Source organism: Dama dama, chromosome 33 (genome assembly GCF_033118175.1).
Source record: "Dama dama isolate Ldn47 chromosome 33, ASM3311817v1, whole genome shotgun sequence".
In the NCBI taxonomy this organism is placed as follows: Eukaryota; Metazoa; Chordata; class Mammalia; order Artiodactyla; family Cervidae; genus Dama; species Dama dama.
In genome coordinates, this window is record NC_083713.1 from 40,200,255 (window position 1) to 40,224,781 (window position 24,527).

Sequence of the window (24,527 nt, forward strand, 5' to 3'; positions counted from 1 at the left end):
TGTACCTTGAGTTAAATAAACAATAACCACAATAACTATAGGGGGGAAAAAATCCCGAGGTTAAAACTACCTCAGGCTTATAGTAGATTACACTTGAGAGCATGCTAAGTCACTTCAGTCATGTTCGATTCTTTGTGACCCTGTGGACTAGAGCATGCCAGGCTCCTGTGTCCATGGGATTCTCCAGGCAAGAATCCTGGAGCGTGACGCCACGCCCTCCTCCAGGGGATCTTCCCGACCCAGGGAAGGAACCTGTGTTCCCTTACGGCTCCTGCAGTGGCGGGCGGGTTCTTTATCACTAGAGCCACCTGGGAAGGCGTTTATACTCAGACTTGGTCTATTGCTCAGTTGGGATAGCATATTAATAACAAAAAAAAGGTTACTGAGGAAAAAAAAATCGTTTATGTCTGTGGATTATCACAAAATGGCAGCCATCTTACAGATTACGTCATGGCCAAAAGTAAAGCCAGGTGAGAACACAGATGGCATGAGCAAAATCCACCACGACCATCAGAAAGTCAAATCAAAGCAAATCCAAATTGTTGCCATCCATTTTCATGTTCAAATACATTTAACCAACTCTTCCCACCTTTGCCTATAAAGAGTACTGGAGACAGAGTGAAACATTTCACAAATATTCAAAACAAAGGATGGAAGAATGTTCAGGAAGAGTTATTTTTATACTACCAATTCTGTTATTTACACTACTAGAAACACCCAGTGGTGTGGCTCTAATCCAAATTATTTACATTTGGCTTTGTAATGCACGGTACGACGTTTCTGTAGCAGATCTGCCTTTCTAATTACATTCTGCTCTACTATTGAAATCAGTTTACAGGCCCTAATATCTACTTGCTATAAGGGAAAGATGGTGTCCCAGAAGCTTGCTGGCAAGGAGGATACATGGCTCACAATTGCAAACACACCAACAGACCCCAGAGGAGAAAGGACTGACTGAACATACTCGAACCTTAATTACTTTGTAAGCACTCAAAGTACTGAAGACTGTCCAGTCACACCCTTGGTATTCCCTCTAGAGCACACTTACCTAAAAACCTTCTAATCTTAGTGTCTTTGGTGATCTGGATAGGCTGTGAATTTTCCAAACTGTCAAGCTGTGGTTTGTTTTCACTTGAGAGCTCTTCCCTCAAGTTCTGTCTTTCCTCTTGCATTTTACTATAAGCAACAAGAAGAAGCCAGGCTGTACCTTCAACACTTTGCTTAGAAATCTATCAGCTAAATACCAAGTCCACTGCTTACATGTGCTCCACACAACTGAAGGAGACAATTCAGCCAAGTTTTCTCCTGCTCTGTAACAAGGACCAATTTTCCTCTAGTTTCCAGTTATATATTCTTCATCCTCTGAGCTCTCACCAGTAGCACCTTTAATGTCTGTATTTCTACCAACATTTAGCTTAAGGCAATCTAGGCTTCTTTTTTTACCATTGCCTCAAAATTCTTCCAGCCTTTGCCTGTTACCCAGTTCTAAAGCCACTTCCACATTTTAGGTATTTGTTACACCAGCACCTTACCTCCTGGAATCAAAACCTGTATTAGTGTCCTATGCCTGCTGTAATAGAAAGGCACACCCTCATAGTTAAAGAGTTAGAAATCTGAGGTTAGTTTCACTTGACTAAAATCAAGGATGTTAGCTGGGATATAATCCTCCCAGAGGTTGAAGGGAAGGATTTGGTCCTTGCCTCTTAGAGCTCCAATGGTTGTTGGCATAAGTAGGCTCGTGGCCACTTCACTGCTGTTTCTGTCTCCACCTTCACCCTGCTTTCTCTTCTGAACATGTGTCAAATCTCCAACTGCCTCTTTCTTCTGTGGACATTTGTGAAGGCATTCAGAGCTGGTCTGGGTAATCTCCCACACTCGAAGCCCTGAATTTCATTACATCCACAAAGATCTCTTTCAACTAAAGTAACATTTACAAATTCCAGTTATTAGGACCTCATATTTTTGGCGAGAAAAGCATTACTCTGCCCACTATAATCACAATATAGAAGAACAGCATATTAATTTACTACAAGTCTGTTACATCTATTAAGGAAAAAAAAAGCACTGAAGCTGAATTTGGCTCTTTCAAAATGACCATTTGTTACTTAATATTGCAATAAAAGGCCACAAAATTAATTTTCTAAAGCTATTATGCTAATATGAAATGCTTATTCTGATTTTTCCACTTACAGATAAGTGTAATTAACTTTGCAAACATAACTTTAAAATGAGGTTGATAGTACAGCTAAGTAGCGTAAGCACTCATCAATTAGCAAATATAAATAGTTGCAAAGACTAAAAAAAAATTTTCGTGGAAAGTCAAAAGATTTTAGGAAGAGATATCCCTATATTTTAGGAAACTACTCTTTAGGAAAATACTTTTTCCCCTTGGGAGTTAGGGTAAATAAGTGGCTGCCATCTCTCTTTTAAAACTAAAGTTATATCCAGTTTATACTTGTACTCTTTGGGATAAAGAAGGGCCAAGGGTGATCAAATTACCAGATGGAAGAATCCTGGCTGAGCTGGTTTTAAGACAGCAGCAGGCAAGCTAAGTCTTTGCCAGTTTGATCAATGATCCTGGAAGTGGCTTTACAGCCAAGAAACTGGCTCGCCCACTTGCATTTCTGCTACAGTAAAGGGAAGATGTGGTAGAGAAGCATGAGTGCTGCTAAAACAATGAATGCATTTCCTCTAACCTAGAGGCAAACAGTTGGGAGTTCTTTGAGCTGTAATGGCCAAATAAAAACGGTGTCCTTGTTAATAGCTTTAATTGCTTTGGTAAAGTTAACCCTAAGACCACAGGCCTGGTGGGAATTGTAACACTAAGAAAAGAAATTGTTCTTTTCCATTTAAGCCAAGCAGGGAAACCAGAGTTACATTAGAGAATGGTCATTAATACTTAATAGTGAAAAGAATAATGAGACCTAAGTAACTGTATTTGCAAAATGTTATTCTAAAAAAAAAAAAGTAAGGGTAAATAAAAATGTTATCTAAAAAAAAAACAGGGTTCAAGAGGGAGGGAACATATGTATACCTATGGCTGATTCATGCTGATGCATGGCAGCACCAACACAGTATTATAAAGCAATTATCCTTCAATTAAAAACAATTAAAAAAAAGTGATTCATGCAAGTCACTTTGCATATATAGTTGTATTTTTTATTTTAAAAAGGCATAAATAACCAGCAAAGCAACCTAATCTGTTTTCTCTGTTCTTCCCATATTTAAAAGACCCAGCTGCCTAAACTATGAATTCCCTGTAGGGCATCCCATTCATTTTCCAGAAGTTTTTCTAAGTTTTCTTTTAAAGTACTAATTTTGCAAGCCTAAACTAACAAAGTAGCAATAAATGTTGAATATGTAAAACATAACGATCACTCCTTCATAAACTTAAAAATCCACAGCTATAGAATTTTAGCAACGAGAATGGCTGTGAACACTTTTTCACTGGAATGCAGAATGTCAGGGATTAGCCATTGAAACAGAAGCAGGAAGACTCCACTGGAAAGGTCTTCTACTGAACAGGTGCTAAGCGGCCACCTCACCCACAGGGCAGCGCTGGAGGTCACCCACCGCAGAGTCTCAGCCTCGAGGGCAGAGCGCTTGCTGTGTCCCATGCTCTTTGTCCAGAGACTCACAGCCATCCTTTGAAAAACCTGTTACAGAACATTTTCCAGGATGATGGAAATGTGTTGAAATCTTGACTGTATTCATGTGTCAAAACTCACAGGGCTACTCACTACAAGGGTATATTTTATTGTATATAAACTATGCCTTAATAAACTTGCCTTAAGAACATTAACACACATCGTCATAGTTTCTTTTTATTAGGTTATATTTTCACCCACAAGTGCCTTTCTTATAATTCTGGCAATAATGCTATAAGGTTCACTCACTAATCCACCTTGATGTACAGGACAAATAGACTTCTATGTTTCAGGCAACACTTTCCACATTAAGAGACTGTACGATTTAACTTTTCATTGTCAACAGAATAAAATTTGTTTTCCCTGAGAGATCTATAAATGTAACTTTGTTTGGAGCAGAGCCACAGAAAGAGCCTCGGAAGAGTGTGTACCTGACCCTTCTGGTGTTTTCTCGTTTAAGATGCTGGGATAACACTATTACCATTAGCCACATTGCTCTGAGGTAGAATGCTATTTACATCAGGTTAAATCATTTTAGAACCCTTTTTAAAATCACAACCATATGTATTAGGCATAACTATAAATATTTCACGCAATTTAGATGTTTTTATTTCCTATCAGTCCATATAATTTTTAAAGTAATGACTGAAAGAAAATAATATTTATCAAAGTAAGCTACTGTATCTTCAATAAAAGTACTGCAATATAAAAAAATTGTTTTAATTTAAAATTTTGTTAACAAATGTAAAATACAGGCACCAGAATATTAATAATCCTTTTCTAAATACATCAACATGAAAGATTAAAATTGTGGGTTCTGAAGTTAAGTCGATCTCTGCCTTCTCTCTCTGCTTATTAATGAATTGTAAATGAGAAAAAAGTTGCCCATTTTTAATTCCAAATTTGTCTATTAAAATGAACTTTAATAGAAGGATAGGACATAAAACGTGTCTGAGCTAGTCTCTTGTGATTTGTAACATCTTAAGACACAGGACAACCCATGGAAGGGAGTCTTCATTCACGCTTGTAGAACAGTGAGCATACAAATGGTGACTGCAGAATCACACTGAGACCAGACCACTGAAAGCTCTGATATTAAATTTATCAAGGAAATGGATCAAGTGGGAACCAACATACCTCAGGAGACATTTAGGTCATATAGCAATACACAGGTAGAGGGCAATTAGCTCTAATAAATCCGATGTAGGTCTATATGAATATCTTTGGAGGGTCTGTGTTCTTTCCAAGAACCCCATCTAGGAACCAAAAAAGTCATACTGTTCAAAACTTCAAAACAGGTATTTGTACAGAGAGGCAAATGGCTAGGCAAATGACCTTGCTAGGTAAGATCAAAGGTATCTATCTATAGGTTGTCAAAGGGCAGAAATTCACCAGTCACAAAGCGCTGATATATTATGGTATATAGCACAGTCTGAAAGGCAACCAAAGCTTCTGCTCCATCTTGAAAATCATGGTCCAGAGTTACTGGTTAGGATATTTTATGCACAGGAGGGACTTCTACAGGGAAGGAAATTATACCTAAAATTTAGCTTACTCAAATTCATCTATGCACATTAAAAAGAGGGGGGAAGAGAAAGTGGGAAAAGGCACATATCATTGATTTGTCCCATTATTGTTAATTTTAACTTAGAGCACTTTATTTAGGTGGTGTGCATCATATTTTTCCACTGTAAAGTCACTGGTTTTCCTTTTGTAATTAATAACATCCTATAGGGAGATACTTTTGAGACTATGTAAATAGATTATATAAATATCATGTTTCTCATCATCCTTATACACTAGTTTTAGCAGCCATTGGTGGTTCATGCTCCAAACAATTATTATTATCAGTTCAGTTCAGTCGCTCAGTCGTGCCTGACTCTTTACAACTCCATGGACTGCAGCATGCCAGACTTCCTTGTCCTTCACCAACTCCTGGAGCTTGCTCAAACTCATGTCCATCGAGTCAGTGATGCCATCTAACCATCTATGGTGGTTGCCAAAGGTGGGTTTTTTTCTCTCCTAATTCTATTTCAGGATTAATTTTGCACAAGTGTAATGGATGCTTGGAGAAGGCAATGGCGCCCCACTCCCAGGGACAGAGGAGCCTAGTGGGCTGCCGTCTATGGGGTCGTACAGAGTCGGACATGAATGAAGCGACTTAGCAGCAGCAGCAGCAGCAGCAATGGATGCTCATGAAAAATAATGGATGATTCTGAGAAAGACAGTCTACTCACTATACCCCAAGAATTCCTGATCTTTTTTCCTCAACTATTAATACTTGAGAGGAAGGCTGACCCAACCCCATAAGACCCTCTAACCAGGAGGAAGCAGCCACATCTGCCAAAATACCATGGCTGGTGTGTATCGATTAAGTACCAACTAATTGCAAACATTCCAGAGGTGGGGGTCAATTTTCTTCTCTCTTCAAGACACATCTATGTCCAGTTATAAGAATACAATGTAAGTAATAAAATGATGCATCCCCTGGACTAATAGCATATCTTGATCCAAACAAGCCCATAAGGGCTTGTTCCTGATAAGGCAAAGATAAGCCAATGAGTTAATAGGGTTAAGAGAAACAGGGATGGGGAGTGGGGTTCAGGATGAAGGGGACACATGTATACATATGGCTGATTCAAACTGATGTATGACAAAAACCATCATGATATTAATAAAGTAATTATTCTCCAATTAACATAAATAATTTTTTTTTTAAAAGAAGGAAGCAGGGATGAAATATGGATGAACTTCAGAGGGCTGACTGCACCTAACTACTTGTAGGCCCAGCTATTCCCAGCGTGCTGAATAAGCAAAGAATGGGGGAAGAAGTCAAAATCAGGGGTGGGGTTGGGGGAGGGGTACAGATTCAACCCAATCACTCATCTCTTATAGGGATGAAGCCTCAAGGCCACTAAAAACTTTCTCCCCAACTCTGAAATATACTGCAATAAAATTTTAAGGGACTGAAAAGCAGAACACACTGACTCAAGTTTATTCTTCAGACATGAAATAAAACATGATACTCCTCTGTAAAAATACCCTCTGGTAATGCTGGAAACGTAACATTATGGATTTGTATAACCTACAGCAATTTCTTCAGTGTTAACATAGAGAAGCCAGATACAAATATTAAATTTTTTTCCACAGGGTTAAAGTTTTACTTGTCCATCCAATTGTTTCTTCATAAGTAAATATGAATGTAACTGTTTCAATCTTAAAATACTTCAGAAGTATAAGATGGTATTCCCATAATCCTGGTCCTCAAATAGATGAGTCAGGCTTGATTTTATTAAAACTACCAACACAGGCTCCTTATGTTATTTCAATAAAATCATTTCCTATACTCTATAAAGTACTCCACAGACAGTTAATCATCTGAATCCCTGTCTGCCATCCCAAAGGCTTTATCTGTAATTCCAGTCATGGCGGATTACATCGCACACATTCCTCTCCAACAGAAAAATAAATGTTAGGATGAACAAATCTAAAACAAAAATTTTATGTACAGCAGCTTCACCCAGCCTCAGCACAGATCTGAATTCTGGCCTTTAAGCCTTGCTGGCTGAACTCCAGGGAACTTCATTCTACTACTCCCAGCCTATTAGGTCACCTTGTTTCTATATTATACTCAAGGTATTTGCTCAAAAATATTTGCACCGAGTACAGAGCTAAATGAAGGAGATTAAAAAAAAAAAATTGTTACCAAAGAGCCTGTGCTCTGCTGAAGTTCACAATCCAGTTTAAGACAAGTCACATTTGGGTTTTTTAAAACATAATATTTTTTATTTTAAAGTCACCTTTGAGGTATAACTTTCATATAATAAAACCCACTTCAAAGATGCAGAGTTTGATGGGTTTTACTGAACATACACAACAATGCACTATAACTCCAATCAGATTTAGGGTATCTCGCTCTCCAAAAATTGCCTTAACTCCTTTTCATATGCCCTTCCCCCTACTCCTTGGCAACCACGGGTTTGCTTTCTGCTGTTGTAGGTGAATTTTGCCGGTTCTAAAATTTTACATAAATGAAATAATGTAGTATGAACTCTTCTGTGTCTGAGTTCTTAAATTAGCATGTTTTTTAGACTTATCCATATTGTTGTTATCAGTGGGTTTTTTTTTTTTTTTTTTTTATTTAGACTTCACTTTCACTTTCATGCACTGGAGAAGGAAATGGCAACCCACTCCAGTGTTCTTGCCTGGAGAATTCCAGGGACGGGGGAGCCTGGTGGGCTGCCGTCTAATGGGGTCGCACAGAGTCGGACAAGACTGAAGCGACTTAGCAGCAGCAGCAGCAGCAGTATGAATAAAATAGAATTTGTTTATTCATCTGTATACAGACAGACAATTAAGCTGTTTCTAATTCGGGGGTACTGTAAACATCCACAAACGGTGCTATAAACATTCATATGTAAGTTTTCGTGTGGATGTTTTTATTTCACTCATTCCTGGGTTATACTCTAGAATGTTGGATCATGAGGTAACTGTATGATTAATTTTAGAATTGCCAACATGGTTTTATCTATCTTACAGTCCAATAGGCAAAAAAATTTAAAAACCATCTTAAGTCACAGTCACAGGTCATATGAAAGTAGGAGATAACCCAAGTTTGGCTGTAGTTTGCTGACTCCTGCTCTAAACTTTTCTATATGTAAGATCATGTCTTCTCTGTAAAAACATAATTTTAATTTTCCTTTTCAATTTTTGTGCTTCTTCTTGCTTTAATTTTCCTTTCCAATTTTTGTGCTTTTTCTTGCCTTACTGTACTGGTTAAAATCTTGGAATATATTTAGTCTTTAATCATGAAATATAACACTAGCTTTAAGTTTTTCATAAATGCCCTTTATCTGGGCCTGATGAGAGACTTCATCATGATTGGGCACTGAAGGTTTATCAAATGCTTTTTCTTTATCCACTGAGATAATGATGTGGGTTTTCTCTCTTTTTTTCTTTTAATCTGGTGAATTACACTGCAAAATTTTCAAAAGCTAAGCCAACCCTGCATTCTTGGGATAAACCATACTTGGTCATGATGATCTAAATATTTACATACTGTTGAGCTGGTCTAATATTTTATAAGACCTTTTTATATTTATATTCATGAGAAATAATGGTTTACAGTGTTTTTTTTAATCATGTAGTGTCTCTGCTGGTTTTGGTATAAATGTAATGTTATATATACTATATCAAATATTGAGATGTACTACAGCTTCTTCTTTCCTCTATTAGTCTACCTTTCCTCTTAAAAATGTGTAAAGGAATACAAATTTGCATTTCACAATGCAAAATTAATTCTTGAAACTTGATAAAATTCTTGAAACATACTTGCCATAGATAAGTTACCAGTCTGATTTAACACTTACATTAAAACTGAGTTCAAAGTTCAAACCAGATTGGTCAGACTCCATATGCCATTCTCTGAACAGCTGCCATACCATCCCTGGCCACCTAATCAGTAGGGAAGCTGAAATACTGTGAAGTCAAGTCTTTTCTAAAATCACCCAGCATTCAGCGACAGAATGAACATTAAAAAAAAAGAAGTCTGACTTACTCTAGCCTTGTGCTGTGTGATTACAACTCATCTCTTACCTTTTACCACCTGAACTTTGGTATTTCAGCCATTCATGTATACAAGCCCAGCTTACTTTTCTCTCAGTCCATAAATCATACCCCACTGCTTTTTATTCATAATCTGGGCCTCAATGCTTCCCCTTGTTGTTTCTTTCTGGTGGTTGTTTTAATCTTCTACCCACCAAGCTGAGCCGCTTGAGAGGGAGTATTTTTCTCAAAAGTGAAATTGGGTTGAATTTGACACCTTACCTGGCTAATTACTGCTTACAATTTTTGGCTCATGCCTTATGCTGTTACTATCCCAACAAAAATATCACTTTTGTTTCTTGTATACCGAGGTCAGCTGAACTCCCAAGTATCTTGTGACTACTTAGAAAAGCAACATTCCAAAAAAGCATCAGGTTTTAAATATACAATGCCTTTTGTTTATACCACCTAACCATCTTTACCTAAGCATTTTCTGTTTGCAGGTTTAGAGTGCAACAATAATGCAGTAATAGAGATGGTTTTCATAATCTTTCAAGGAAAGTGAAGCAAAAATCTGACGAAAAATTATGTTTGAACAACAACAACAAAAACCCCAAACTATATGAAAAAGTAAATTGGGGAAAGAACTAGTAAAAATTTTAGTAAAAATTCTTTGGTTAAAGGAATCTAAAAAGCTAGGCATTTGAAATCTTTTACTTATTCAATATATTTAATGTTATTTTAAGTATATCACATAAAAGTCTCTACTTACATAAAATTCAATTCAAATAAATCCCAGAATAGTGTTATGAATTCAGGAAACATTTAAAAAATAATCTGACAGCCTAATGCAGAGTTTGATGGGTAGAATCCAAATGTCAAGGTATAAATGACTGAAGATATAAATGACTGGCGATACCAATTTAATCTGAGCTTACAATTCATTTATTTTCAAGATTAAAACCAGCAAGTATAATATAATCCACTATCTCCCTCAACCATAAATATGCTTCTAATTTTGAAGTGTTTTCAAAAGCACTTGCATATAAACCTTTTTTGATTGATCATGAGAGAAACTATATGTAGGAGAAACTGGGTCCTGGGAATTACATGAAGAAAGCAATCATAATTTTGGCACAACTGACTGCCAAGTGTACAGAACTTACGTTCAAAGAATTTTTATAAACATTAAACTAATTAGATCATATTATACAATGTACTTATGAAATTTTATCACAAGTTTACAAATAGGAAAAACTATGGTACCAGGTTAGAAACAAGCATGTCACTAGGTAGTAAATATGCAGATGTATTACACACACACACACACACATTTATATACATTACATATATATTTATATATAATTACATATATATATAAATGAACAACTATAATTTTTCACGGATATGATGAATAACTACTGGAAGCAAGTTTAAATACGTGTGAAGATTATGAACTGAATGTAGGTATTATTAGGAAAATCCTAACTTCTGCATCTGCTTAAATTCCATTATAGTTGTGCTTTGTTACTATAAAAAGCATTAAGTTCGTGAGATTTTATTAATGCTTTGCAATGTATAACAAGGGCACTTGCCCTCCAGCAGTTTACAACTTAGAAGAACAGACTTACCCATATCTCAAAATTTTAAGCCTGTTTTTCCACTTCCCATTCTTTGAACAAACAAGAGACAGTGCTTCTGGTGGGGTTATAGGAGGAGCAAAAAAGGACCAAACTGAGGCTGCAGGAAGCGGAAACAGCTGGTACAGTCAGAGTATACAGAGAAACAGAGAAGGCCCAGGCGTCTGATGAGGAAGCTGGGCCCCAAAGGGGAAGCAAAGGAAGACTTCCTCCTGAGATAAGCAAGCTAATCAGAATGAAAGCTCCACTTCCCAATGCCCAGTAGCTCCCAACTAAATATGGAAATTAGGCCTGCTCTCTGCCATGCTCAGGACTCAGGACTACATGTTCTGGGTCTCTGGGTGCCCAATGACATGGGCATGTGGAGAGAAAGGAATCAGATCCTGGTCCCGTGACTGAGAGGCCTTTGAGGGTAAAAGGAAGAAGGAGAGAGGGAGGGAGGGAGTGGGAGTGAGAGAGAGAGAGAGAGAGAGAGAGAGAGAGAGAGAGAGAGAGTGTGTGTGTGTGTGTGTGTGTGTGTGTGTGTGTGTGTATGGAGGGTGGGAGAGTGGCAGTTCATTCATTGAGCTCCAGCTTCCTTAAATGTCACTCCACGGTTACTACTCCCCATTTGCACCTGCACTTAAAGAGGGCTCGCTTGTGACATGGATCTGTGCTCTCCTAAAGTCTGGACAGATGAGGCATGTGAACTTATCCAACAGCCAGTTATATATGGTAACAGTTACGTGTAGACAGAGTTGGATGGATGACTGAGAATACAGAACCTTCTGGCTTCTGGTGACATGTCCCATTTAGACCACAATCAATACTCAATGTCATCAAACAAAACAAGTTCTTCATCACTATTGCTCACAAACAGCAAATTACCCATTTACACCTCATTTCCCATGCATTTAAAATATTTAAGATAATCTGCACAATTCTTAGATCCCAGAGCTCCTGGGGGGAACTTATTTCGTATACACACTGTCATCACCAGCACAGTGCCTGGCCCAAGTGCACAGTAAACATTAATTATCATCCTATTAACAAAATTCTACTTACCTCTCTGATAAGGATAACGAGGATGGCTAGACCTGGTCTAGTCCCTCAGTGCTCTTCTTCCTAGTTACAACCTTTCATGCATTCCTTTCTAAAACTGGCTACATGGATTCTTTACACCAGTTAATAATTTTTCATTTCTCTGTCATCTTTGAGTAAAGAGTTGCTTCACAGGATTAACATTTCTGGATATCCAAAGCTAATCCTCCACAAGGTAATTTATTTTCTGATTTCAAACACCGCTAAGATGTTACGCTTTCTTCTGATTTGTTAAATAGAATACAAGGAACACACACACATTTTTTAATAGTTAATCATAATCTTACTAATGAAACACACACAGCCACAGCTGTAGGGTGGCATCGCTAAAGCCCGGGACCTGCCTTTGAGCAGTTCTGTATCCTTCTGTGACCCAGGAATGTCACCTGGCTCGTTCACAGTCCCTCTCCTAATTCTGATGTCCATCCGCCTTTCTTTTTCCTTCCCTCTAGTCCCTCTCCTCACCTCCCCCCTTCTCAACTCCTTGGCTAAATTTGCACACCCAAAACATAATCTACTGAAATACAAAGATAATCAAATTATATGCTACAGACTAGATGGAATAAGGTTGAGAGTGAGGGCCTTATAAGGACATTTTCATGGCAATTTTTAGAACATTTCAAAGGGGTGAAGTCGTCAGTAGCCGGGCCTCCAAACAAATGCATGTGTGTATACACACATGGGAGTGCATACACCTGTGTGTAAGCATGTGCTGTATGTAAATATACTGGTTACTTAGGGGATAGTTCCTGGTGGCTCAGACAGTAAAGAATCCCTGGGTCAGGAAAATCCTCTGGAGAATTTCATGGACAAGAATACCCCACTCCAGTGTTCTTGCCTGGAGAATTTCATGGACCGAGAAGCCTGGCGGGCTACAGTCCACGAGGCCACAAAGAGTGGGACGTGGCTGAGTGAGTCACACACACAGTGGGGAGTTACTGGAGTCAAAATACTTTAAGTGGATTATTTTGCAATACTTTAAACTAAGCCTACAGACTAAAACGGAGAATTTTTTTTTTAATGTTAAAAAGTTAAATATGATTTAGTCAACAAATACTGGAGCACTGTAGTCACATGCTGAGCATTGTTCCAGGTACTGGAAATAAAAAGTTGAAAAAGGATAGATAACTTTCCTACTCTTAGGGATTAAAAAGTTTGAATTAGAAAACTACTTTTTGTTTTCCTAAAAGAGTAATCTTTTGTTGAGATTATGTTATGAAATTTACTCATTTCCAGTTATAAACTGCAGAGGAAAAATTTTCAGTATTATAGGGGAAAAAAACTAACAGATGTAACTCTGGAGAGAGACCTGATGACATTATGAAAATGTATCTAAATTTAAGACCCGAGGGTAGTATAGTTATTCCAAATGCAGGAAAAGAGAAGTAAAGAAATAGAAATGAAACATTAAGATATCATAGCATATTTAGTAATTTCCATTACTATGTTACAAGATGGCAAGAGTATGAAAAGTTTGATGAGGATTTTTTTTTAAATTTAAGCAATATTAACAGGACTTCAAAAAATGGCATATTTAGGATTAAAGGGGAAACAAAAGAGCATTGAAAAATAGAAACTTGTTGAGAACACAAGGAAATTAAACAACAACAAAACAATCCAACTGAAAAACTATCCAATCTAAATAGACATTTCTTCAAAGAATACATACAGATGGCCAACAGGCACATGAAAAGATGCTCAAATTGCTAATTATTAGAGAAATGCAAATCAAAATCACAATGAGGTATCACCATGAGGCCATCATTTTAAAAAATCTACAAATAAATGCTGGAGAGGGTGTGAAGAGAACCCTCATACATCTGCTGATGGGAATGGAAATGGTGCAGACAATATGGAAAACAGTATGAAGTGACGTGAAAGTCACTTAGTCGTGTCCAACTCTTCCCGACTGCATGGACTATACAAGCCATGAATTCTCCATAATACAGAACTCTCCAGGCCAGAATACTGGAGTGGGTAGCCTTTCCCTTTTCCAGGGGATCTTCCCAACGCAGGGATTGAACCCAGGTCTCCTGCATTGCAGGCGGATTCTTTACCAGCTGAGCCACAAGGGAAGCCTGGAAAACAGTATGGAAGTTCCTTAAAAGACTAGAGCTGTCATGTGATTCAGCAGTCCCACTCCTGGGCATATATCCAGAGAAAACTGTAATTCAAAAAGATACTAGCACCTCTGTAAATAGCAGCATTATTCCCAACAGCCAAGACACGGAAACAATCTAAATGTCCATTGACAGATGAATAGATAAAGATGTAGTAAATATACACAACGGAATACTACTCAGTTATAAAAAAAAGAGTAAAATAATGCCATTTATAGCAACATGGATTGACCTAGAGATTATCATACTAAGTGAAGTAAATCAGATAGAGAAAGACAAATATCATATGATAACCACTTATAGGATCAAAAAAAAATAGTAAAAAAAAGAACTTTTTCACAAAACAGAAACAGACTCACAGACATAAGAGATTTGTGGTTGGCAAGGGGTGAGGTTTGAGGGGGAGGGATGGACTGGGAGTTTGGGATTAGCAGATGTAAACTAGTATATACAGCACAAGAAACTATCAATATATTCAAGATCCTGTGATAAACCGTAACGGAAAAAAATAGGGAAATTATATATATACACGTATAACTGATTCATTTTGCTGTACAGCAGAAATTAATACAATGTTGTAAGTCAACTACACTCTAATAAAATAAATTTTAAAAACTAAACACAAGGAAATCAAATTTTAGTCTATCCTCCACAGCATCTCACTTATAAATGTTAAACGGAGAATATAAAAATCAGTGTAATGATTCTGACCTTTGCTGAGCCACAAAGAGCAACCAGTATAGCTCAGCCCAGCCCAGCACTAATCAAGAAGGTAGAGTAAGCCAGATAGAAAAGAGGGCAGAAGAGGAACAAGGCCCACAGACCAGGGCACCCACATTTTTGCCAAGTGGACTGTGGGAAAAACCATTAGTTGTTGATCATCATTGTATCTGAATTCAGCTGGAGACTGCAGTCCCGGCTTTTGAGGCTGCCTGCTGTGGCCACGTGATCCAGTTCACCCAGTTCAATGTCTGAGAGGAACAAGCCTCTCTAGACCATGGCCTCCGAAAGGAACACGTCTGTTCCCCTGATTCTTCACCCTTACCTCCTGACAGAACTTGATGAGAACTGGGAGCTGTCTCAGATGCTGACAGCAGCCATGCGGCAAGCTGCCTTAGCAGCTCTGGACCACTTCTCTCTGGAATGTTCTGCGACAGAAGCATATTTCTATCTTGTTTATTTAAGCCATGATATTCTGATGTCTCATTTTTCAGAGCAGCTAAACCTGAAGCCCAATTAACACATATTTATGGCAGAGCTGACTGTTTTAATGCCTAATTGCCTCAACTTGTATTCTGAAGCTTAGCAAGTATATTCTGAACATCTTTACTGGGTTTTAAGCATCTTTCATTGGATTATGCATCTAGAGGGCAGGGATCATGTCCTCTGTTTCTTGAAACTGTCTAATAGAGGGCTGATTAAGGGGAAAGAGGGGCAGAAAAACATGTAAGTTTAAGCTACAGGCTTTAGTGTCTGGGAGTCCCCTGGAATTGAATCCTTTTTGTCAATTCCTGAATTCTAATCAGGTGTGTGAACTTTAGGAAGTTCAGTCATCCAACAAACATCAGTTAAGCATCTATTTTGCAACAGGCCTCATTCTAGGAACAAGGGTTTCTGCTATGGATGAGTGTCTACATTCTGATAGATTTAAGTTTGACAAACTCATTAAGCCTCAGCTACTTCAGCTGTAAAATGGGACTAATAGTAGCGACTGATTTTAGGACTCTGTGAGGATGACGTGAGGTGATACATACAAAGTGCTTAAGAGTGAGTGTCACGCACACTGGTACTCAACAAATGTCAACAGTAACTAAGAACCATCAATAATTTGTGCTTCTGTACAGATACACACTAACTGTCACAGCATTGGAGCACTGTTTCTTAGCACCCAGTAAGAAAAGGAAGTCAGAGGTTACTATTTCCTACTAGAGTTTCATCTCTGCTGTCAGTTTGATAGGAATTCTAGACATGTCCTACAGATAAACAAGGGCTTACTAAATGCAATATATCACAGAGCATGTGCGGCCTAATATTTAAAATTGAAAATATTAAAAAAATATATTCAAGAAATAATCCCTTTTTCTAAACTGATTTAAGGAAATGGGTGGATTCTTTGCAACATGATCATTTAGAAACAGCCTTTAAGGGGTTGGGGCTCAAACCAAAGCACTGCCCACCTCGCTGTGGCAGCTGCAGGACCTGAAGCACACCAGATTGCTTCAGCACGTCTCCTGCACCGAGTCAGAATCTGCCACTTCCACCAGCTACGGTTCATAGTCTCAAAACAATTAATGGCTTCTTGGATCCAACAGAGAGCTCTTTCAGAATAATCCTATGACATTATTTTGGACTGCAGAATGTTTAAATCCATTTCAGGTAATGAAGAGTCCTAAGGCAGGTTTTAACAAGAAACAAGGGGTTGGAGTGGGATTTTTTTCAATTCACCAAACAAAACTGAAAGATTGGGAAATAAAGATTTCCAGTAGATGAAAATGAAAACTAAATGCTCTGCAGGAAACAAAGAGCAACAGGGTAAACAATACTCCACACCTGTGGGTGGCTTCATTTTGCAAAAGCAATTTCAGGAGCAATTAGATCTGAATGCCAGACTTATTACTAAACCCCAAAGACAGAAAACTTCAGTATTCATGAAATTCCTGACAGCTCTGCTTCTAGAGAGCGGCTTGACCACCTATTAAGTACCAAGCCCTTTACTGGCATTTTAAATATACACCCTATAACCTACAAACTGGGCATTGTTGTAATTTCACAGAAGAAACAGGCTATGAAAGGTTAAGGGGCTTGCCCAATAGCATAAAGCTACTTGTGGAAGTTTGGATTTGAATCCAGGTCAGCCTGACATCAATGTCTGCATGCTTCTCATTCTACTAAGAAACGACTGAATTCTTTGTAAGGGTACAGTGAAACTCTGTAAGAGTTCATTGATGAGTCAGGATTATCAGATATCAGTATAAATAAGGACAAGGCTAACATTTAAAAATACTCCCTATGGCACAGTGGTGTCATCAGGACAAACTGAGCCCCGCCCCCCCTCGCCGCCCCAGCTCGGGGCTCCATGTGCCTCTCCTACAGGGTCCCAGGACTGACCAGCTTGCCCAGTAGCCAGCAGCACCCTCCAAAGCATCCTGCTGAAGACTGTGGGAGAGGGCTATTCTTTTTTGGCTCGGTTCTCCTGGCTGGTAACCTCACAACCTGGCTCTCAGGCGGCCATCTGACATTTCTCTGAGTTTTCAAGGTCATGACCTTTGAACTTGCCAGTACTACTATGCTGTGGGAATCAAAAGCTGAATGGGGGAACATGGTTTTCTGAAGATGTTTAAAAACCTATTTCAGTTCTTTGGCCCATTTTTTGATTGGGTCATTTATTTTTCTGGAATTGAGCTGCAGGAGTTGCTTGTATATTTTTGAGATTAATCCTTTGTCTGTTTCTTCATTTGCTATTATTTTCTCCCAATCTGAGGGCTGTCTTTTCACCTTACTTATAGTTTCCTTTGTAGTGCAAAAGCTTTTAAGTTTCATTAGGTCCCATTTGTTTAGTTTTGCTTTTATTTCCAATATTCTGGGAGGTGGGTCATAGAGGATCTTGCTTTGATTTATGTCGGAGAGTGTTTTGCCTATGTTCTCCTCTAGGAGTTTTATAGTTTCTGGTCTTACATTTAGATCTTTAATCCATTTTGAGTTTATTTTTGTGTATGGTGTTAGAAAGTGTTCTAGTTTCATTCTTTTACAAGTGTTTGACCAGTTTTCCCAGCACCACTTGTTAAAGAGGTTGTCTTTTTTCCATTGTATATCCTTGCCTCCTTTGTCAAAGATAAGGTGTCCATAGGTTCGTGGATTTATCTCTGGGCTTTCTATTCTGTTCCATTGGTGGGAATGCAAACTAGTACAGCCGCTATGGAAAACAGTGTGGAGATTTCTTAAAAAACTGGAAATAGAACTGCCATATGACCCAGCAATCCCACTTCTGGGCATACACACTGAGGAAACCAGATCTGAAAGAGACACGTGCACCCCAATGTTCATCGCAGCACTGTTTATAATAGCCAGGACATGGAAGCAACCTAGATGCCCATCAGCAGATGAATGGATAAGGAAGCTGTGGTACATATACACCATGGAATATTACTCAGCCATTAAAAAGAATTCATTTGAACCAGTCCTAATGAGATGGATGAAGCTGGAGCCCATTATACAGAGTGAAGTAAGCCAGAAAGATAAAGAACATTACAGCATACTGACACATGTATATGGAATTTAGAAAGGTGATAACGATAACCCTATATGCAGAACAGAAAAAGAGACACAGAGAAAAAAAAAAAAAAAAAGAGACACAGAAATACAGAACAGACTTTTGAACTTTGTGGGAGAATGTGAGGGTGGGATATTTCAAAAGAACAGCATGTATGCTATCTATGGTGAAACAGATCACCAGCCCAGGTGGGATGCACGAGACAAGTGCTCCGGCCTGGTGCACTGGGAAGACCCAGAGGAATCGGGTGGAGAGGGAGGTGGGAGGGGGGATCGGGATTGGGAATACATGTAAATCCATGGCTGATTCATATCAATGTATGACAAAACCCACTGGAAAAAAAAAAAATAAAAATAATAAAAAAAAAAAATAAAAAAAAACAAACCTATTTCAGGCAGTCAAAATGCTACCTAAAACAGCCACACAATACAAACTGGACCTTGTGCTTTGCAATGGTCTGTGGCCAATCTACTCTGTCTCTGTGTATTTCTAGTCTGCCTGGGCTAAAGGATTTTGAAGCTGGGAAGTTATTTTCCAAATATAAGAATTGTATTGGAAAAGGTTCCTTTTTTTTTTTTTTTTGCATAGGTCTAGTCATAAAATAAGACAGTCCCAATTACTACATTTACTTTCTTCTGTGTAGGAATATATCATAAGGGAACATTTAGAGTCTACCCATGTGAGTTCTGCCAGTTCAAATAAATCAGTCAGAGTGGATACAATCGGGTTTGGATTGCATCCAGGTTATGGAAGGCAAGAATAGATTAGAGGTATGAGCCATTCCAGCAGTGACAAACTCTCAACTTCTCTGTAAAAGCACCAGTGTTTCTTCAGGCTTAGACATGACTCACTAAGGCTACATTTTCAATGAAATATTGCTGGAAGCACTTAAAAGCTCGAAAATATAATCACGTCAGAACAGATGCCTCACTCCCTACCCCCAATGAGTGACATCATTTTGAGAAGTAGTCAGTCTGCTGTCACAGACGGTGGGGTTGGAGAGGCAGATGTTTGCATAAGCAGAGGAAGCCCAAGGGTAGTGTGGTCCTGAACAAGATGCGAGGACCACCATTCCACTTTAGAAACGAACATTCATTTTTGAACAAATCTCTCATGACTATCATTGTTAGGCAGATTAGATTTTTATAATGGAAGGGAAAAAAATATCAGGTATAAATTTTCAGACACATGTCATGAGGAAACTTTTATTTTCTTTTTTTGGATATGTAACCCCCCTCCTACTATGTATTTGGGGGAAGGAGCTTCTTACTTCCACCCTCATTATTCCTAGGGAATGACTACTTCATGAAGTGACTTTGATGTTTGCTATTATGTTTGTGGTTTGTTCCCTACCTATTTTCCATGAACACACAGACATTTTCAATAAATATATGTTCAACAAGTATGGAAAGTTGATTAGTATTAGACACTACTCTAAGCTCTGAAATACAGTGGAAAGCATCCTTGGAGTTTATATCCTTGAGTCAAGCACTCCAAAAATATGGGTATTTGGTACACTTCTCTACATCTTCCTTTTCTGACTTAATGATTCTTTGTAGAAAAGCCCTCCAAGGCAACTGGTAAAGATATAGCTGAGGAATTTTATAATGAGATTTCTGAATATACTGTGTAAATGTATCTACAAATAATTGGATATGCAGAATTGCTTGAAGATGATACAACCCCTATCTCCATGGGTGCAGAAAGATGTTGACTCCTCTCATCAGCTTCATCAGCATGATGCCACAGGGGCCCTAAGGCATGCAACCTCTGCCTGGTCCTCTGGATAGAACCCCTTCCATGGGCCAAGTCTCAGCCTGGACCCACACCTTTGAATATTCTTCAGTTTGGATGCAGGTGCTTCCTAAATGGCCCTGGGATAGAACTTGCTGCTTCCACAACCTTTCTTCAAACCATCTTAAGGGTAACAACTGTATCTCTGAATGCCAGTGAATGTTTATTGAATACTCACTGTTTCAGAAAGACTGGAACCATTATCCTCATTTTACTACAAATGAAGACACAGGAGCCTCTATCTAAAGTAACCTGCTCAAAGTCACACCAGCATAGCCAGGGACCGAAGTGGGAGCTGCTGCTCCTAATCACTGTGCTATGATGCCCTCTGGATCTGAAGGCTGCCATCACAGTGATGCTAAATTTTCCATTTCAACCATGATTTATCTGACATATTTTCCACAACTGGCAATCTATATACACTTACTTCTTTTCTTTCCTTCTCTGTCAACTTAATCTATGGTAACCTTTTACTGTCAATCCTAAAGGAAATCAATCCTGAATATTCACTGGAAGGACTGATGCTGAAGTTCCAATACTTTGGCACCTGATGTGAAGAGCTGACTCATTAGAAAGACCCTGATGCTGAGTAAAATTGAAGACAGGAGGAGAAGGGGATGAAAGAGGACAAGATGGTTGGATGCCATCACTGACTTGATGGACATGAGTTTGAGCAAGCTCCAGGAGTTGGTGATGGACAGGGAAGCTTGACATGCTACAGTCCATGGGGTCACAAAGAGTAGGACACAACTGAGTGACTGAACTGAACTGAACCTTTTACTATCTTTTTGAAAACTTCAGTCATATTATTTTATGGCTTCAGAATTTTTATTAAGCATTATATGATTTTTGTAAGGAAATTTGGAAAATACAAAGGAAAAAGCCTGAAGATACTTACTCAGTATTTAGAAGTGTCTCTTGTTTTATTAATGATTGCACATCTGTGTGCATATATACACACATGTATACATTCATGTGCATTTCTGTAGCAAATTTTTACCTGTATGGTTAGATGTCTCATCATTTCGTTTGTATTATGAGTTTTTCCTGTTATTAAAAATTCTTTAGAAATGTGATTTTTAAATGCTCTGTAAAGCCTTTCATACTCGTGTACTATTATGTATTCATTCCACTTGGACATCAAGCTGTAGCCAATTTTTAGATATCATAAACATCACTATGATTCATATTTTTGTGTTAACACTTAGTATTTCCTTAGACTAGACACTTAGAATTGGAATTATTCATCAGTGTCAAGAGTATCATCTTAGGTATGTTAAGATACATATTTACTTAGAAGAAGTTTTATATGGAAATTCCCAAAGGTATTCTAGACTATGAGGAATAGAACTGTGTCCTTAGCACAGGACAGATAGGTTAACTTAACCTATCAGATGAGTGAATAAAATGAATGCAATCTGTGCTGAGTAATTACAAATGAGAAAGAAAAATACAGTAACTACCTAATGAAAGGGAGTCATTTAACATTAACAGACAATTAAGAAAAGAAGGGATATAAATAACTAAGGTGCCTGTGAAATAATATTTTTACCACACTAGTAATTAATGACAAGTATAATAAAGGCCTTAAGAATGGTTATATCCATTCTTATTATACTTATCATTAAATTGCTTTCCAAAATGGTTGCCAATTTACTCTTAGCAACACTGCATGAAATTGCTAACATCACTGCACTCACACTGTTTTTTACTCTAACTGTTAGCAATATGAAAGGCAGATATATTTTCATTATTTTAATATATATTTCTATAATTACTAGTGTGATAAAAATATTATTTCACACATTAGTTATTTATATCCCTTCTTTTGTTAATTGTCTGTTAATGTCAAATTACTCCCTTTCATTAGGTGGTTACTGTATTTTTCTTTCTCATTTGTAATTACTCCACACAGATTGCATTCATTTTATTCACTCATCTGATAGGTAACTGCTAAACTCCTTTAACCTATCTGTCCTGTGCTAAGGACACAGTCCTATTCCTCATAGTCTAGAATACCTTTGGGAATTTCCTTATAAAACTTCTAAGTAAATACGTATCTTAACATACCTAAGATGATACCACTGACACTGATGTTTTACATACAGTTAAAGTTACGCAAAGATCCAAGGAAGATAAAAACATGTATAGAAATTTGTTCCCAGCTCAAACTTAAGATTTTTTTTTTATGTCTTTGCAAATTCAGTAAGCAAACAAACCATGACTCAGAGAATTCAATATAAGCTTATAGGTTGCAAAACATCTTAAGTGCTGTGATAATGAAAAATGCCACCAAATGTCTAAATGATACCCTATACTGACTAGGCATTCTTCCTGTGGAGTCTAAAATACATATGCAGTTTACCTACTGTTATCAAGAGTGAATCAGAATAGTACCAATGGCTAACAGGGACAGTCATCAGACAGAGTAATATATCCATCTGAACTATGTGAAGGAGAATATAGTTTGGGGACCATAAGAAGCAGGAAAGCACTGAAGAAAAACTGTAAAATCTAACTGATAGCATATAATAACCCTAGATTGCTGGCTTGGAATCTTAATCAAGTAAGAGATGATGTACTAACTATTTCATACCATAAATTCCTCATTCTTGAGTCTTATATTTGGTAATTCTCTGAAGGGAGCACATCTTCAACTATTAAAGGGTACCAGGGCACAAGACTGAATCCATTTCATGAGTTCTTAAATGTCTGAAAGTATATTTTTCATTCTTCATACACTGAAGACATTCTAGCTGGATATAAAACTCTTGGAATATAAGCATTCCGCCCCCCCCCCCCCCAATACTCTAAACACACTGCTCCACACCAAGTTATATGTCAGTTTGATCTTATCTTCTGTAGTTAAACTATTTATATGGATTCTTCTAGAATCCTTTTCCTCTTTAGCTTTGTATAATATAAAACTTTGTCAAAATTATTCCTGGACAGGTCCCTTTTTCATATGTGATGCCTGGAATGTGCTGACCACCTCAAATCTGTATACTCAGAGCTATATTTTCTGCTTAGAAAAACTTTCAAAATTATATTTAAGTATTATTTCTGCTCTAATTATTCTAACATCTTTTTCAAGAACATCCACAATACTTACGTTAGATTTATTCTCTTTGGCCTCCATGTCTAGGGACATCTATATCTTTTTTATTCTTTTCTTCCATATTCCAAGATAACTTCTCAAATAATATTTATCAACAACAGTGATTCAATTTTCTTCTATATCTCTTTTTCCTTTATTACCTTCACTGTAGATGTTAATTATTTACTATGCATCTCTAAAGTATAACTGCCTGGATATGAATACTAGATTTCCTATTGATTAACTGTGTAAGCTTGGACACATTACTCAACTTTACCAGAGTTTCAATTTTCCCATCTGTAAATAGCAGTAATAATAACAACTATATGTATGATTCTAGGTTTTTAGTTACAGGCAACTGAAAACATTCTGGCTAATTTAAAGATTAAAAACAATTTACTGAAACAACTTACTTCTACCGCTCAAGGCTATGTATTTTCTCACTTAAGTCTATTCAGGTGGAAAAATGCAAAGAACAAGAAATCTGGATCACATGTTCAGTGGCCAAAAAAACCTGACAGATTTTCACAACTCATAAAGGTTTGATAAATAATAGAGGAAATCCTTCATGAAAAGCACTTAGCACAATGCATGGCACACAGTTTAAGTCATAATAATTGTTAGATATTAGTTTCCTAATGGATTTCTATTCCACAGAGTTTATTGCCTTTTATATCTCACTAACAGTGATAAGATCTTTTATAAATTTTTCACTTCTTTGCTGTAGTAGTAGTAGTGGTGATGATGGTGGCAGAAAGAGAAGAGACAGCAATTTGACTGTACTGAAAAGCAGGAAAACCACATAAAGCAATGTTGGGTCTCTGTACTTACAAGGGCAGATCTAACATAAATGATCTGCTAACCATTCTTCTCATTTTGTTCTACTGTCCTTATAGTAGAACTCCTCTCCAACTCTGACAACAGGGTGGGCATCTTCACAGTTTTCAATGGGAAATCAAAAGAAGTTTTTAAAGGGTATGATATTAAAAAAAGAAATCCAATTAAATAAAAGCTCTGCATGAATAAAATATTTTCCCTATTCTATAGTGCAGATCAAATAAATTAAGTGAAACAGCATTCTGTTCAGTATCCATACCTATATAAGCTTCATATTCTTACCTACAGACCATCAAATCTTCTAATCAGCTGGGAATAATGCCAACAGGAGCAATTACTAAGATGTATTTTTCCACAAAATAATTTAGTAACAGTTCACTTTTTCATTATACTTTGCTAACTAAAAGAAAAATCAAGATCCTGCTGTTAACTGCTTACATTATAAGAGAATAAAAAAACAATATTCATCTTTCTAAGAAACAATTGAGAAAAGTGGGA

General features: G+C 37.5%; 1 protein-coding gene across 11 annotated transcripts in view; it reads right to left on the reverse strand.

The window, feature by feature from the left end:
- Positions 1 to 24,527, reverse strand: part of PKP4 (plakophilin 4) — a 248,260-nt gene that overhangs the window by 147,246 nt on the left and 76,487 nt on the right. The gene's annotated exons all lie outside the window — the stretch shown is intronic.